At 46.8% G+C, this 15,157-nt stretch overlaps 1 protein-coding gene and 1 pseudogene across 15 annotated transcripts in view; one reads left to right on the top strand and one right to left on the bottom strand.

The window, feature by feature from the left end:
- Positions 1–15,157, top strand: part of Kiaa1217 (KIAA1217 ortholog) — a 674,425-nt gene that overhangs the window by 597,885 nt on the left and 61,383 nt on the right. The window contains exon 1 of one of the 15 annotated variants that reach the window (XM_010619813.3): positions 11,809–12,086. The exons of 13 other annotated variants lie outside the window; for them this stretch is intronic. The gene's annotated coding sequence lies outside the window, so the exon portion shown is untranslated. Of the gene's footprint in view, positions 1–11,808; positions 12,087–13,800; positions 13,929–15,157 lie in introns of those variants that run through there. One more of the 15 variants, XM_010619815.3, reaches the window with a different exon arrangement.
- On the bottom strand, positions 4,725–5,468 carry LOC104859281 (annotated as a pseudogene).

The raw sequence follows: 15,157 nt of genomic DNA, 5'->3' as shown, positions 1-15,157 counted from the left end.
AAAATACCCCACACCCACAAGGAAAGGTTTATTTTGGCTCTCAGTTTGTTAGAGGTTTTGGTCCATAGTCCACTGGCTCCAAGACATGGCCGCATGGTAGAGGGGCAATGGCAGAGGAGAAGCAGTCCATGGCGTACCAGACAGGAAGCACGAAGAGGGAGAGGAGGCGATATACCCACTCAGGCCACGCCCCCAACCAGCTCCTCCAACCAGGCTTCACCTCCCAAAGCACATTTAACTACATACTATCAGTGGGCCAATCCACTGAGGAGAATCACACCCTCATGATCCAGTCGTGTCCCAAAAGATCCACCTGTGAGCGCATGAGGCTTTGGAACATCTAGCTATAAACCGTTACAAGTAACAAACGAAGGAGCATTCCGGATGCACATCCACAAAGGAGGTACCCATGCTGCTTGCTTTTAAAAGCAAATATAAAAATATATTTCTTAGCAGCTGTGTAACTACAAAATAAAAGATATTTTTAAAAATATGTATCTGTTCTACTGCAGCGTAATTTTCTCACCAGGTATCTGCAGGGCTCAGAGCTTAGTGCCTCAGAAATCTGCTGCAGATTTTACTGTATATATTTAGACCAAGGAGCCTATTAGCTTGTGATCCACAAGACCCTCTGCATTCTCATGAAAATGAGAAACGGGGTACTGTTGGCAGGCCAAGGCTATAATTATGTTAATGTGACCGTTTCAAGACTGAATGTGTCGTTTTAAAATGTTTCTGTATTTTTAGTATTCATAACAATGATCTGAAGAAATGTAGCAAAATGCTATTGTTTCTGTTCCGTGTCACCTTGTGATGAGAGCGTCCAAAACCAGTCCAGTGTGGAATTAGGGTCTCTTTAATTTTGACACCTAATTTCTATCAAAAGATACATGCTCGTCTCCATAGGGCCTCTTAAATGTAAAGGTTACCCCAATGTATTTTATATTTAAAATATACAGACAGTGACTATATTTGCATGCCTGTCTCAGCATGTGTTCAATAGTAAAACGTGTTTTCCTTTGCATTAGACCACTGCTTATTGCTCTGTCCGAAGAGCCAAGAATTAATTTTGACCACTGTCATGAGAGTTGTTTTTTTTTTTTAATCAAGAACTCTCCTAAAGCGCCAAGATCTGTGCTTGTTTGTTTAATATTTTATTTTGAGACAAGGTCTCATGACTGCCCAGGCTGAGCCCGAGTTTATGATCCTCCTGCTTCAGCCTCACAAAGTGCTGGGATCATAAACATGTTCCGCTGTGCTAGGCCTGATCTTTTTTGAGTTTTTTGTTGTTGTAGTTTGGTACCAGGGATCACACTTGGGACCCTGGACTTGGAAGGCAGGCAGCGGCACCACTGAGCTAAATATCTGGCCCCAGATCTCTGTTTTTTAACATAAATGTGGGACAGGCAGAGGATCGATAACAGTTGCTGAAATTTTGAGGACATCTTCATCCAAGATCTTGCTTTAAATTAATTGGATCAGCTGCTTCCTAGGTGACTAAAGTTTTAATTCTGACTACAGGTAAGTAATGAGGTGGTTCTCTTTTTATTATCAGAGAGGCCTCTCCCAGCTGAGCAGATAGGAAGGGAGTCACAGACAGTGGCACATATCTATAATCTGAGCTCTGTGGGAGGCTGAGGCAGGAAGATCACAAGTTCAAGCCCAGCCTGGGGAACATAGCAACTTGGGAGAAGCCTGTTTCCAAATAAAAACTAAAGTTAGATAAAGTAAAACTGTGAAGTCCCTGGGTTCAGTCTCCAGTACTGAGAGAAAACAAAAAGATGTGAGGGAAAGGAGACGGGTCCACAGATGGGCAAGTAGGAAATCGCTCATCTCGGACTTACAAATCATTCCAGTGGGCGTCTAGCAGGATGGAGCGAACTGGGGGTGTTCTCTGTAGCCTGGCCATGGACTAATTTGGGGATGGAAATGGGGGAAGGTGACTTTCTAGATGTGAGGCCACGTCGTGCCGTAACTGCACTTCTTTTCTGGAGGACGCCATTGAGATGTAATGCAGCACGGTGTTCTCAACTGGCTGCTTTCAGACACTCTGAATTTCTGTCATTATTGTGTGAGTCCTCGGATTCCCAGAAGAGAGTGTCTCGTTCTCTTCATCCCCCTAGGAATGTAGCCACAAGGCGATCATCCTTTTAGAGCCGGTGCTGTTTGTGCACACACAGTCATGTAGTAATGACTGACCCCGTTTGATATTCATGGCCGCAGTAAGTACCCGGAGGTGTTCTTGGACCGAACCGGAATAGGAGGCCCAGAGAAGTTTAGCCTCAGGCCCAGGGTCATGGTTGTGAGACCATCATGGAAAAGAGGTTCTCAGAAGAAACCAAATCTTGTGATGAACCATCCCCACACTGTACTGCCTTTCTTCGGTATTATAATGGGGGAATTATGACTGCTGAACATGAGTCAACCCTCTAAATATATTTTTTGGAAACTGCCAGGTGGGGTTACACTTTTAATCACAGCTACTGGGGAAGCTGAGGCAGGAGGATCTCAATTTAAAGGTCAGCCTGAGCAACTTAGATAGATCCCATCTGAAAATAAAAAATTAAAAGGGTTGCAGAGCAGTACAGTACTTGACTGGCTTGCATGAGTCCATGGGTTCAATCCCCAGCAGAGCAAAGAAAGAAAAAAGCAAACTAATTTGATTTCTCCGGAATGCTGGAAGGGAGGGCATCAGAGTGGAGAATGTCTTGCTGTCCAAATTTTAAGCCTCCTCCTTGTATTCATTGTTCCATATCTTCCTGTCTTCTCTAGAATAAATTTTTCCTAATGTCACTTTTCAAGAAAGAAAAGAGGAAAGATCGTACAAAGAAAAGCATTGAGGAGGAGAGCCAGAGTTTGGCGGGGCAGTAGGAGATGAAGAGGCACGTTAGCTTTGCCCTAGAGTTTGTTTATTAAATTGAGCTTAACGCTCTTGCTACAAGCCATGAACTTTGAAAAGCACTCCATAGCATGCAAAGAACTCACATGCACGCCTCATGTGGGACCAAGGATTCTTCCCTGATCTAATGAGCTGCTCCATTTCAGGAATGCAGGGATTTGGGAAAAGGAGAGCTGCAAGTCCCCAAGTTGCCAGCTGGGACACAGGGAGGCCGTCTGGCAGCCGAGGGGCTGCAGGGACTAAAGCCGGTCCAGCTGCGAGGCCGGGCAGGGTGGGGCATGCAGGGCCTGGGCAGACAGGCCTGCCGAGCTCACCCTCGGGCATGCACAACGCCCAAACTGGATGTCTTTGAGGCTGTTGTTTATCCAAATAAGGCGAAAGCAGTGTTTTTACTGACCATCTCAAATTTCCCATTCCTGCTCACAGGCTGGCTGACTTGATATTTGAACTGAAAACACAAAGGTATTCCTTTGAAATAGAGCACTCTCCCGGGTGCATGGAAGTCCTGGTGTCATTGTTTGGAAGACACCCGCCCGGTTGGTAGATGGTGTTGCTGTCATCCGGTCTGCCTCAGCCTTCTCCCAGGAGTATTGTGATAGTCATTTGAGATGGCTTTGTTCAGAGAGCCCTGGACCTGATTTTGTACAGAACTAATATTCATCTTCTGTGGCCCTTGATCCCTTGCTCTTCTTTGAGGAGCAGACAGTGCAGGTCAGACCTCCACGCTGGTTTCTGGACTCCAGATTGTTCTGGCCCTTCATAGACCTTGGCCCTGTTAATTTGACTTTGAACAAGATGCTGGTGGTCCCAGGGCACTCATTTCGTCATCTGCCAAGCGAGGGATGGTAGTATTTATCTGATCGGAATGAGCGAGGAACTAAAGGTGGTAATTCTGGGAAACATTCAGAGTATAGGAATTCTCCAAAAATGCTAGTTTCCACCTCTGTTTTCATCCTCTCCTGGGAGAGTTGGTTGACAGAAAAAGTCTAGGAAATTGTGATTGGCACGCAAAGTTTATTAAATGCGGGAAGTGCCACCTTCCTGAGTTAGGCTTTTGCCAAGGGCAGAGTGGAATGAAGACCTCAGTGAGCCTGCACTGCTGCCCACCTGTCCTCAGGAGGTTGTCAGTGAGTGCCCTGGACCGGAAGGGCACCGTCCCTTGGGAATGTGGCACAAATCCATATTGCAGGCTCTACGCGGCTCCCAGGAGCCCGAGTGGTCTTTTACCTTCCCAGTGATGGCCATGCACACTAAAGCTGGAGAAACACTTCCTGGAGCTGCTCTGGGGTGGCCTTGGTAGTCTCTCTTGTCCCTTGGGCACCTGGCATTCCCCCTCTTGCCTCAGGCGTCTTCCTTCCTCCCTAGAATATCTAAGAAAGCAAACTCTTTCTTAGCTACTGAAACTGTACTCGTAATTCACGGGCTTACTTAAACCTCACCTCTTCAGAGAAGTCTTCTCCGACCAAGTCAGCCAGAAGACTCATTTTTCTATAGACTCCAAGAATGTTTGTCCATTGCTCTCATTGGAGCGATTCTTGTTTTGTCTAATTCTTTTAATACAAATACTTTTACTTTTGTCTTTAAATATAATGCGGGTACACATGTGAGTACGTAGACTACTCGAGTCCAGTAGAGGAAAGGTTGCAAAAGATACATAAATATTCACACAGCAAGACAGAAATAAGGACTTTTCTTAAAGAATGATCACATTCCATACAAATGAGAGGGTTGTGAAAAAGGGTTTTTAAGCTCAAAAGCCTAGAACAGTACTGAGGTATAATAACTGAAAAGAGGAAGTCTTGTAGGCTTTTCTTTTGTCCCATACTCACTGAAGTCTTATCCTTGTCTCAGGTGGGCCTTTAGTGCTCAGTGTCTGTTAGACTTTCTTTGTGGTCTCTTTCTCCTCAGACTGTACAGTTTCTTGGTGCAGGTTCTGCCTCTTTCCTTGTTGGATCCACTGGGACAGGCTTTTCTTCAGATTTTTGCTGCACAAATTTAGGTGGAAATTTCTGTCTAAGTTCTACAAGTAAAGTATCCACGCACTGGCTCTGAAAAATAGGGCTTGGTTCTTCTTTTCTTTTCGCTTTTGGTTTGACTTCACCTTGTTCTTCATGATCTTTGAAGTGCCACCGATACCCTCTGGAAGGATGATAGCAACAATGAGGCATAGCTTCATCAAAAGCTGCCTGAATGTCATGCACTGCGCTAAGCATTCTGGAGTTTATAACAGGTCCCAAGTCTGGTGCCTGATAAATCACCCCAGCCATGAGACAGTCATCAGCAAGAGGGATAGCTTGAGCAGGGGACTGCCACTCTTGCTTTCTCAAATGATGAAGAGAAGTGGCTCTTGGGCATGTAAAAGGATGTACTCAACTCCAGCCATCTGACTGATGTGTTCTAGTGTTAGCCTCTGCATTCGGACCACTTCATTATTACATGACCTGACATAAAAAGGATTACTTCTTTCTGAAAAGTAATCCAGGACACTACCACTGTTCAAAAAGGGGATGCAAGAGCTGTCGGCCCAAGAGATTCCCAGCAGATTATTTCTGGTATCCACTGTAGCCATAGCTCTGAAATCGCTCCTAGACTCTCCGCGTGTTATTTTTAATATTCTTGTACAAACCTTATTTTCCCTGCCAGCACATAAGCTTTCAAAGGTAGCAATTATGTCTTGCAGATTGCCTTTCCCTCATCACTTTTACTGCTGGACTGACCATAGATAGTGGCTACTCAGTAAATATTTCATGAACCCACAGAATGTTATCATTAGAAGGGGCCTTGGAGAAAGCGTTGACTGGACGTCTCGTTTACAAATAAACAAGCTAACACCTGGGCCACACAGTGCTCCACATTACCTCCCTGGTGCTCTTCCCTCCCATCTGGCTACACTGACTGGGGAATATCATGTCGAGTATTCAAAGCCACGGGTCTCATCCAAAACTGGCAGGTGCTGTTGTGCTGTGTGCCACCTGAACCCAAGGAAAACGTATGGGCTTTCACAGGTGTATTCATTTACTTTGTAAAACCGCACCATCTTAGCATTTGTCGTACCTGGTGAGAACTGGTACAGTTCCCTTTTTCCACTTGTGACCCTACATAATTTCATAACGCACAGCGTCTGATTCCAGTCTTGTCCATGAACATTTTTCCAACTTACACACTCAGTATATCTGGGGTTCCCATGCAACTGCTGGATTTGAATGTTTCTGTCAAGAGCAGAGCAAGTAACTCTTCCCAGGGCAGTTTGGATCTGAAACTCCATCATTTTCTTTTGTTTATTTTGAGGAGAAATTGAACTTGATGATGTGTGAATTATTATCCTCTGGGGGTCTTCCCTCATACAAGCCTTCCTTCTTCCCCTGACACATTGTCAAATATTGTTCAGGTGAGGATCAAAATAACAGAGCATCGAAGGCATCCTATGCTGACACCTTGCGTTATATGTCTATTCTGGTCTGGTTCCTGGTATCAGAACCAGTACACATACTACTGAGATGGGTAAGAAGACAGGACAAAATGCACACAGTGGGATAATCACCCACTAGAAGGGTGGAGATGGCCACTCAGGTCTGCAGAGTTGGTTCCAGCAAATCTGTGAGGAGAAAGGGAGGGGAGGTGCAGGGAGGCCCAAAGGAGTCAAACCTACCAGCGACACCAGGGTAAGAAGTGCTTGAGTCTGCTCGAGGCCACAAGGCACAAGTTATCAGAGGAACAGGAGTTCAGAGATTTGAAGAACACCATAGTCAATTGTGGTTCTAAATAGTAAATGCAAACTTCCAGAAATAACTAGCTCATCAGTTTTTAATTGAATGCCCTTCTGAGCAGTGTGATGCTCTTGCACCTTTTCCGTTCAGCCACGGATGAGAATCTGCCCTCTGTGCAAAGTATCCAGGCCGTATAGACTACCTGCCCAGCAATCACCTAGCCGATATCTCAGTTGTGAGAGCACCTGTCAAGCGTTGCAGTATTTGTGTCTATGTTACCTTTGTTTTAATGAGTGCGGGCCACAGAGCACAAAAATAGTGATGCTGGCAGTTTGGCTGTGCCAGAAGGAGGCTGTAAAGTGCTTCCATTCGGTGAAGAGGTGAAAGTGCTGAGCCTAAGGAAGGAAAATGCAATCGTATGCCAAGCTAAGGTCTATAAATAACTGTTGGTGATCTCTTCCTGTGCCTAATGTATAAATCAAAATTGATCATAGGTGCGTGTATGAGATGAAAGCAGTGCATACAGAGAGGGCCCGGTGCTCCCCATGGTTTGGGGCATCCACTGAGGTCCTCATTGTATCCCCAAGTCGTGCAGTGGGGTGGGGGACACTGTAAATGGAGATTTGGTTTTGGAGTTAACACTTATCACTCATCAATGCCTTTCCTGTTGTTTCCTCTAATGGGATTCTGTGTAGATTATCCCCAACTCACTGGGCAAGTTTAGATCTCTCCTTATCAACCCAGTGTATATCCACTCTTAATATTGTGCCCTTTCTGTGCTCACCCTAAAGCCCCGTAATGCTCTGTGTAACTTTCTTCGCTGTCAACATGATCACCTGGGTCAGTTTCCCTCATGCAGAGAAAGATAAGCACAGGCCACAGAGGTGGGGACCCCACCCCTGTCCACGGTGGAAGCCTCTTCGGAGATGAGTCCTGGGAATGATAACCTGCAGCTGACCTGGGGCCACAGTGCTAAGGAGTTTTCATCAGATATTCTGGGTTAGCCCAGAACGAATCTGGAGTTTGCGACTGCTGGTAACATAGGCACACAGACACACACACGTTTATTCATAGGCACACATCGTGATGTAGTGGCACCATACAGTGAGAACCATCGAGTATTATATAAGTGTACGCAAAGCATAATGTATACTGGTTTCTGTTAGTTATGTATAACTAATACATAATTAATCATGTAACTGTGAGACCGGTTTTCAGACAAGTACAATAAAACCGAATGTAAGTCAGCAGACTACCTGGACAGTTAGCACCCACTGACACGGCGCCGCCATTCCCTTCCTCTGCTGTGAAAATCCAGACCTATGACTGAAGCAAGACAGGTTTTTCTCAGGTAGAGTTCGCCATGTTGCACACCAAAGGCCATAAAGCCAGTGAGTCAACCCAGGGCCCCAGAAGGGAAGGCATGGCGGGAATTCTGGGCTGAACACTCAGGGTCCTGCAGAGGGAGCAGCGACACCAGGGAGCCCACGCTGGTTCCGGCTGCCCCCTGTGGTCCTTCTCCCAATCCGTAACTTTCTCGTTTCAGTTCCCCGAGTCAATAGCAGTCTGAAAATATTACATGGAAAGTTCCGATGTATGAGACAGACAGACACATTTTAAGTAACTTTGAGTGGATATATTGTTATTGGTGTCCAGTTTTGTTATCCTTGTTAATCTCTTGCTGCGCTTAAATTATAGATTAACCTTTATCAAACGCTTGTAGGTAGAGGAAAAAATATAGGCTATAGCAGGTCCAGTACAATGCACTTTCAGGTGTCCATTGTGGGGCTTGGACGAGGGGATGCTACTGTCCTCATTAGCTGCGTGGCCTTGGGCAAGGGTTTCAGTCCCTGCATTTCATTTTCCGACCGCTCTGATGGGTACGGTAACACCTGTCCTGAGTATTTCACTGAGTTCTGGCCCTGTGAAATAAAATCACTGCTGAAATTACTTCATAAACTGCAGAGTGCTTGATGATTATCAGCGTGTACTTCAGGTTGAGAGGTTACATTTAAAATTCCTGGTAGAATAAAAAGCATGATAAGTAAATAAAGCAATAGATTACATTCTCTGTGGTGCGATTCACGAGCTGTTCTGAGAAGAAAGCTAAAACCTAAGGCACTGAAAAGCTACAGTAGAGCAAGGTAAATGCTGTACCAGCAACAGATCTAGGAAATCCTAAAAGGAAATCAAGTACAAAAGCCTGACATGAAAGAACCAGATTCATCCCTGAAGTGGGTGTAAGGGCGGAGATGGAGATAAGGAAGAGAAAGGAGTCTTTGTTCCTCGGTTGCAGGTAGTTGAAAGGAGATACCAGCTTATAAACTAACTACTTCCGGATCAAAAGGAGGTTGTCCTGGCCTAGGTAACACAGAGGCTCCAAAGGAAGGTGGAGCATCCGTAGGAGAAGCCCATTTTTCTTTTACCTGTCCTGAAGCTCAGCAGTTATTGATTGGGACTTGGACATGAAATGATTTATATAACATGACTTGTTTATTCTGTTCCAGACTTGAGCTCTTTAATCACCGCTTGGCACAGGCCTGTCCGCGAGGTCTGGCGCTGGAGGAATTGGTCAGAGTTCCTCCTAGCAAAATATTTGTGAAAATAGTACTCTTCTTAAATGTAGCCATAAGCTGACTGCTGACTGGGCCCTGTCCTTCCTGAGAATCCAATAGTTTTGGCAACAGTCTGCTGTGTCGTGTCTGGGAGACATTCCATTTGTGATCGCATGAAACATTAACAGGTGAATAAGCCCTTACAAATGACTCATCTTTGCAGTTCTTTTTCAGGGGGTGGTGTACCAAGGATCAAACTCGAGACCTTGTGCTTGCCAGGCAGGCAGCGGCGCCACTGAGCTAAATCCCAGGCCCCTCTTTGCAGTTTTAACAGCACAAACAGGATGAATTTGAAATGCTTCCAACACAATAACCACTTTCCTTTACAATATCATCTTTATGTTTATAGGAACATATTGGATTTTCTTTTAGCATACATAGTTATTTTAAGCCAATAAAGAAATGAATAAGAAGAGATAATTAGGCATAAATTTCACAATACAATTGGCTTTACCAGAGCAGAAAAATTATTTCCTATTGAGGTAATGCTGCAGATTCACTCGCGTGTCCGTTCTTAACACTACCTCAAAAGAGAGAAATGGCTTCCACTCTACTCCAAGCCTTAGTCAGGGGAAGGAAGAGGGAAGTGAGTGGTGAGACACCTTACCCACTGCTCGGAAGAAGAATTTCACCAAGGTTATGGCATCCCAAAGAGGGCGGATCTGGAAGTAATTGCACCCAGAGCAGTGCTGGCAGCCATTGAGTGTGCTTGGACTGAGCCAGACGTGCAGTGAGCGCTCTCCTGCATGGACCCTTCTCCCACGTGCGACCCAGTCCCGTGAAGGCAGTCGGTCCCATATATGGCACCAGGATACTGTTTAGGAAATTAACTGGTCTGGTTCATTCACCACTACCAGGGCCGACCCTGTCTCTGGGGCGAGAGTCCTGCTTACTGGAGAATTGGGCTTCCTTGCGGACTCCTGCAAGGGAATCACTGCCGCAGGGAGGACCAAGCCAAGCCCAGGGCCTGCAGTCAGTGCCCTGGAGCATCCTGAAAATGAAAGAAATTCCTCTGAGGAAGGCCAAGGAGGGAGGGGAGAGGGGAGCCAGAGCTGACTCAGAGTAGCCACCAATCCCATGGGGACAGGGTCCACGGAAGCCACTGCTCCCTGGGCTGACAGACACGGGATCACTGAACGTGGTGTGATCCACTCGCTCTGCCCAGCAGCACTGAGAAGCAGCTCACTGCTTCTGTGTCCTGTGCCCTGAGCCGCTTCCCACACAGACCCTGGCACAGGCAGGCCTGCTCGTTGAGACCATAGGTAAACCAGAAGTCCGGGGACGTGCCCGTTAGCCACTTGTGTGCCATAAAAAGGACTCGGGGGTGTGGGTGGTAGGGGTGGAGTTGGGCTTGATGGGACGCAAGGGAGGCTGGCCCCGGCATCGCCCTTCCTGGAAAGCCCATGTGCACTGAAGAAACTAAACTTGGCAAATGTAGACCAGATGCCTCGGCTGATAGCTTGCGCTCCCCGTAGCGCCTGGCGAGAAATAAGAAACCTCAGTGATTAGATTAAAAAATCAAAACAAGGGTTTTTGCATTCCTTCTCTTTTCTGACCTCTTAGGTGGCATCTGTTACAACCATTTCGTCCAAATATTGTTTCTAATGAGACCTGTTGAGGGGGGTCACTCCCTCTGTGGTTCCTCTCCCTTAATAACCGCGGAGGGATTTAGTGGCAGTAAACAGTTTTTTTTTCAGAAAGCCTGCAACGCTGACTGCCCTTGGACTTGAGAGACGTCATGGGATTCTTTTGGTCAGCGAGAACAACCTCTAAAAGCCTTCAAGTGTCTGAAGAATGTGCACGGGCTGCCCGGAGCGTGGTCGTTAGGTGTGGCGTGAGGCCAGCCTGGCGTCGAGTGGCTCGTCCGGGGTTCCCACTGGGACAGCATGGGTTCTTACTTGGTCCCTGCGGGCTGCGAGACACCAGCCCGATCCAGCAGAGCCTACCTCTGCTCCCCGATCCCTCGGCTGTCCTAGCCTGGCCTCGGCCACACCTGGCCCCGCGGAGAGCTGTGTGAGCCGTCTCCTGGAGAGGCGCTGCACTGCACGCCACTGGGTGTCGCTGTCCCCTGGGAGGGCGTGGTTGTGCTGACAGCTGCTGTGCAGGGAGCTCCCTGGGGAGCCGCCCAGCTGACTCCGCCACTCCATCTTGCCTGGGGGCTGCTCCAGGGCTGGCTTGCCTTTGGGACTCTCCTCTTTCAGTCCCTGTGGCCAGTGCTCTCCTCCTTTCCTTCTCCTCTTGGATATGCTTTTGAGAGTGACTTCGGGTGCTGCCCGCTGCTGCACCGACTGGTGAAGGGCTGCTACCCAGAGTGCAGCGCGGGAAACCCACTGGTTAATTAGTACACAGCCTCCTGCAAGCCGGTGGCAGGGAGGAAGAGGCACAGGTCACCTTCACTTGCCAATCCCCTCAACTCCAGGGCCTGGCAGAAGAATGAGTTTGGCGTGCTGGTCTTGGCTTCATGGTGTTTTCCCAGTAAGCAGTAACTGAGGGACTGAGTCACCCCGTGATAGCCTGTGGTTGGATGTGGACAGAGGTTACTCAGTGACTAATTCCCAAGGGGAGGAGAAATCAGTTTATCATGGGAAGGGCTGCTTCTTATCCTGGCCTGTGGCAGCTTCTCTCCTAAGACTGGGCAAAGCAAAACAGCCGTTCTTGGTTGTGCGCCCTCAAGCTGGGGAGCATTTAGAATCTCTGTGTCCTCTGAGATGATTTTCATCTCTGAAGAGAAAGCTGCATGAAATATCGGCCTGTGGAACGGCAGATTCAGATGAAGCCAGCAAACAAAGGAGCCTCGTAACAGGGAGCTGAGCCAATGTGTCTTCTCCCAGCGTCAGTTATAGCAGGTGGTTTCCGTGAGGAAATGTAAGTGGCTTTGATTCTTTGAGGATAAAAGCAGTTCGGACAAATCCTTGTTAGTTTACTCCAGTAACTCATTGTATGCGCCGACAGAGGGGTGTATTTACAGGTTCTAGACCTGGAAGGGTGGGTTTGCAGTAGAGTAAACTGCCAGTGATGTTCCCTTTCTGACAAGCGTATATCTGTGTATCTTAAATACCCCACAAAGAGACATGCTTGTGTGAGATCATTTCCCCCAGTGCTGTTAAAGGAACATTCTTTGTGGTAGAGGTGTTTTTGTTTTCCCCAGAAATGATTTTAAGATGTTCCTTCTTCCCATCAAGAAACTTCCGAATGAGTGATATTTGATTTGACTCACGGTGCTTTGGGAAATGAAACACAGCTGTCTGTAAAGATTCAGAACTCACACTTTAGATAATGGACCTGAAGCTGCCCTAAGGGTTCTTCTCAGGGCTGTCTGAAGCACAGAGCTCCATGCTGGGTGCTTACTGAGGTCCCTAGGTGCTGAGGGTGGGGACAGCAGCTCTCAGCTGTGGCTGTGGACCCGAGGCTCCAGGAAAAGTCTTCCTGTTCACCTGTTGTTGTTGTTGTTGTTGTTTTGTTTTGTTTTGTTTTTTCTGGCTATAAAATGAAATTCTTTAAAGCTCTCCTGAAGATAGGAGAGCTGAAATTTTCTGAGAGGGCAACAGGCAAGGTTGTAACATCCAGATACTTTAACTGACAAATGAAATGACTGCCGGCAAAATGAATGGCATCTGACTGGGGGGAAGATAAAGCTTCAGACATATTAAAGTGGAGAGAGAGAGAGAGAGAGAGAGAGAGGAGAGAGAGAGAGAGAGACTGAGAGAGAGACTCGCTTGTTTGTTTCACCTTGTCAGGTTAGTATTATTTTTCCCGGAGGTCTGACTTTGAATACTAGTGCAGGAAAAATTCAGTATGTATTTAATGCCATGTCCTTGCTTGTTAGCTGAATACTTAAAATGAAATAAAACCGCGTGAGTGCCTGATTCTAGGAAGATATCACCTTGAGACAAAAACTAGCCTGAAAAATGAGCATTGCTTTGAACTATGGAGTATGGAATCTTACTCCTCCTCCTGCTTCATCCAGCCAGGCTGATCTCTCGTAGAATCAATAAAGTCCCCCTTGTGTTGGGATAACAAGCAGTCTCCTTCCTTTGGAGATCACGCTGAAGACTTGGGAAAAGATTCTCTCTTCTCCTCTCTCCGTACCTTCCCAACACATAGCTGTACCCCATCATTTACCTATAAACCCACTTATCTCATTCCAAGAGTTTCTTATAGTCGTGGGTTTAAAACACTGATTTTCCTGGGGCTTAACAGGATCATCATGTCACTCTCTTCTTGGGCTCTTTAGAGCTGAGGATAAAATCACCATCAGGGTGCTTTTTCAAACTTCATCCTGGAAAGTCAGTCAGAGCTTGGCAAAAGAATTCTGCAAACGGCTTCCAACTTCACTTGTAAGTCACTAAGATATTCAACCTCAGATTACCTGTCCTGTTGTAATTGAACCTTGTGTTCAGTTCCACAGTGGATAACTAAGGGATTTGTTCAGTGCCACTGTTGGATGATGCCTAGATTGTTTTACAGGGTAAATTTTTTTTTTTTTGTACTGGGGCTCGAACTTGGGACCTAGCGCTTAAGAGGCAGGTGGCAGGAACACTGAGCTAAATCCCAGGCTAGATTGTTTTACAGTGGACAAAGCTGATTCGGACCGTGATTGGTCATGGCCAGGAGCCATCCACACTGGAGTTTCCACTCTGCTCAACTGGAACTCGTGCCATATGAGATATTGGTGTTAATATTTTGGCTATCACCCACACTGTACATGTGAGTATACAACACAGTGCTCCAGAATTATTCCTACTTAATGGTTACATTGGTTTCTGATCATATCCACACTTGCCATCAGGAAGTCTGATGAAGTTTTCTTTTCTAACGAGGTTTTTGGTAATGTTTCCTTTTAAAAGTTACTGATAAAATGTAATTCCTGACTGTTCCTCCGCATATCACCATTTTAAAAACACTCCTGCAGACAGCCAAGGTAGGGCTGCTGCTTTAAGAGAAATCTATCCAACTTTCTATTTATTGAAATTAACTTTATGTTTTTCTTTCATTTATATTATTGATGTTTCTAGAGGTTCTGTGCTCCCTAGAGTCTTGATATCTCTGTTTATTCTCTTACCAGAAGGGGGAGGTTCCTGCTGTGTGTGAATTGGGTTCTCCAGATCAGGATGTTACCTGAAGGTGAATAAAAAGGAAAGGGAGAAGGAGAGTAGTGACAAGTCTGGTTAGACGTATTGTTCGGCCCCATGGAGTTCTAGACACTTGGACTCTTACTTTATCTGGAGTTAGTAAGAGTAATGACAGCTGTACCCACCACCTGTGTCGCTTTTGCAGCGTGCACATGTGAGTGCTGGGGTGGGATTTGCTTTGGTGTCTGCTTTGGTGGTCGCTGCGTTGTGTGGCCACTTGCCGGTTTGGTCAGCCATGTGTTGCGGCTGAATCCTTCTGGTGCTCTGTGCTGAGCTGCGCCTTCCTCTTTATTAAGCCCTAGGTTGTGGAGCACAGAGTGGTCGAGGCTTTATGGTGGGTCTGCGCTGCATTTCTGCAAAACCTCCATCGGGTGGCTGCTTGTGCCCTTCGTGGACGGTATATGGCTCCACGGTGACCTCGGGACAGCCCTGAGTACCTGAGCCACGGGCTGGAGCCCCAGGGCACCTGGACTGGGCCTGCGTGCACAGCCCCCAGGAGAGGACGTGGGGGACAGCTCCAGGGAGGGGATGCCAGAAGGTGTCACAGTTGGTTCAGAGAAGGACGAACAGACCAGCCTTTCTGGTTGCAGTTCTGTGTGTGGGCTGGAAGGGGAGCAAACTGTGACTGGGAGGAAGGAACCTACTGGCACCCCCCCTGGGGTCCCCGGAAACACTCGGCCCCTCAGGGAGTTGAGAGGCCACGCTCAGTGGTGCTCAGGAAATGTACCCGGAGGTCCCCATTTTGTTTTATTTATTTGTATATCTTGTTTATACTTCTTTTTTTTTTTTTTTTTTTTTTTTTTT

Source organism: Fukomys damarensis, unplaced genomic scaffold, assembly GCF_012274545.1.
Source record: "Fukomys damarensis isolate Sample0158 unplaced genomic scaffold, DMR_v1.0_HiC HiC_scaffold_37, whole genome shotgun sequence".
Lineage (NCBI taxonomy): Eukaryota > Metazoa > Chordata > Mammalia > Rodentia > Bathyergidae > Fukomys > Fukomys damarensis.
This window is presented reverse-complemented; position numbering and strand designations above follow the sequence as displayed.